Below are 2,965 nucleotides of genomic sequence, written 5' to 3'. Positions count from 1 at the left end.
CTACCTACCTACCTACCTACCTACCTACCTACCTACCTACCTACCTACATATGTCTGTTTATTTATCTCTCTCTATAATTCTCTATCATCTATCTATCTGTCTGTCTATCTATCATCTCTATTGTCAAATACACAGCTCACTTGCAAGCAACAGAGCCTCCAATCACGTGACTGCCGTAGGTTGGCTTATTTGTAAGCTATTTAGTGAAGGTGCACAGAAGTGTGGGGGTGGTCCAAGGCTGCTGTGGAGGTTCAGTTAGATGAAGAAGTCTGCCTGTTCAGCTTCCTGGTCTACTGTCCCTAGGGCTGGCTCTATTACTTATCATACCCAAAGAGAAACAAAATCTTCAGCTGTTGGCTCTGCATTGTAGGCAGCAATTGTGGGAAGACTATAAATAAATTGTCTTTTGAGGAAGGTGCTTATTACTAATTTTTAAATAATACTTTTTACTTGTTGAAGATCCCATGCATTTATACAGTGTATATTGATGATATCAATCCATTATTACCTCCTCCTCTCCAACTCCCCCGAGTGCCCCCCAATGTTTTCCCACCTTCATGTCCACACCTCTTATTTTTCATTGACCAGACTTAGTTACATATCCATACTTCATTGCAACGAGAAAGCAGACAGCTAGATTTCCTCGAGCTCATTGGCCAGCAAGCTTAGCTAAATTAGTGAGTCCTGAATCAAGACCCTGTATTAAAAACTATGATGAAGTGCAATTGAGGAAGACTAACGAGGAAGACTAAGTCTCTGGCTTACACACACACACACACACACACACACACACACACACACACCCATATGCCTGCATAAATACATACACGCACACACACACACACATATATATATACCCCCACACAAACATATACATCACATACATAACATATAAACAATGCTCCCATAGATTTGCATACATATATGCATATATATACTCAGACAAACATGTACACAACACACACACACACTAAATTAATGCCAAGAGCATCAATATAAAAAGGTAAATATAGAGCAAACGTGTGCTTTAGTTCCCTAAAGGAGTCCTCCTGGAGGTCAGGGTCAGCAAGCACTATGCTCAGGCAGGAGTGGGCTTTTCATAGGTCAGGTCTCGTAGATCCCAGGACCAGTTTTCATTTTTCCTCTATTCTTTCTTACTTTTAAAAATATTCATGCCCTGATGAGCAACAAATTCCCCAGAGCAGAATGACGATGACCCCACGGAGACCCCACGGAGCACCGGGCTCTGTTGATGGGAATTGCTTTTACCTTCTGGAAAGGGAGCAGGCCGCAAAGGATCAATCTTTGCTCTGTTGTATCTCTTTCAAGTTGAACTGCATCGGACAATGAGTGGATTAAAAAAAAAATTCCTGCGGCCTGGTGTGCCTCAGATGCATTTGCCAATTTTAACATCATTCCCCAAGTTATATAAAACCGGAGAATAAATGCTCGAGCCTTCTGTAGGGTGAGCAGTTGACTTCCTAGGCAGGGATCACATGTGTGACAAATCTCCTCAGAGATGCATTTTGTAAGCGAAGTGAAGAAATCATTAGCAAAGCAATATTTGAAGAAGCAGACTGGCCCTGCTCTGAAGGCAACTCTATTTTAACCTTTAAAAGCTATCATTTTACTTACCGGGCTGCTTATTACAATTACAGTGTTTTCCTTGGCCCCCGGCTCCATTAAACATATGTTTTATAGCAAGTTCTCAATTACATTCTCCTGACAGGCTGGCTCATAAGGCCATGTTATAAAGGGGGGAGACTGCGAAGCGGGAAACAGCCCCTCATTAAGTTTATAGTTTTATTACCTTGTTTAGGGCACTTTTTCTTCCTTCCCTCTCACCGACTTTCTTTGGTGACATTTAATTTATAAGAATCAAGGGGACTTTCTTGTACAACTTTTCCCCGTGACTGGTGAACTTGCATGTAAGGGGCATTTGAGGGATGGGGGTGCATTTTATATGACATGCTGGTCCCTCCTCCCTGCCTCTTCCCCTTAATAAGAATTGTTCTTTGCCCCCCCGAAAGGCCATCAGGGGGTCAGTACCTTTTTTGGCATTAATGTCGGCAGACTGTACCTTAGGGTCTAAGGACGGGTTGCTCTTAGATGGAGAAGAGCTCTTCCTAAGCTTGCAGAACGCACTTAGATGGACAGAGCGTTAATAAATGATGCACAGTACCTCGTCCAGCGTGCCATCTCTGCTGATCTGCTGGAGACAGTTGCTCGCAGCAGCCCAGAGTCAGCCTCCTGGAGAGGCAGAACTGGATCCCTCTCACTGCGGCACTGGGGTCGGCCGAACTATTTTAATTTACAGAACATTACACACGCAGAAAATATATTTATATCTCCCTGCTCCGACAGGGGAATTAAATCAGCTTGAATTTATGTAAAATGTGTTATCATTATTGAGCAGGGCAAGAGTATTGTGCTAAGAGGCACAAGCATCATCCGGCCACTGCTAATTATAGGCATGTAAAAAATGGCTGGTGGTTGCTTCTGAACCCAGACAGAATCTGTGGATGTTGATTATGAAGAGCTATTATGTATTGATAGGTTAGGATTTATTACTGCAAGTATCAACCAATTGCTCTGGATTGGATGGTAGTCAGACACTGGGGAATCACTCTTGGAGCTGTTAGAACAGGGTAATCTATCAGGAGGAGGGGAGTATATTCTATCAATTAAGGAACAAGCAATTCTACTGATTTGCTATTGGCAGACTAATAGAGGTAATGGGTTTTCCTAGACAGTCCAGGTACTGAACAGCCGAGTTGGGGAAAATAGTGACATTAGACAAATAGAAGGGCAGTTCATTAAACCTGAATGAAGGCTGTGATGGGGCAGGACCGCAGGGCTCTAGGCTCAGTCAAGTCCACAGGCATGTGATGATGCTTGTGTCTTTATGCATGCAGCGAACCGATGCTTGCGGATGCTCGTAGGAAGGCATCTGAGCGCAATGTA

This window comes from Microtus ochrogaster, chromosome 1, assembly GCF_000317375.1.
Source record: "Microtus ochrogaster isolate Prairie Vole_2 chromosome 1, MicOch1.0, whole genome shotgun sequence".
Lineage (NCBI taxonomy): Eukaryota > Metazoa > Chordata > Mammalia > Rodentia > Cricetidae > Microtus > Microtus ochrogaster.
This window is presented reverse-complemented; position numbering follows the sequence as displayed.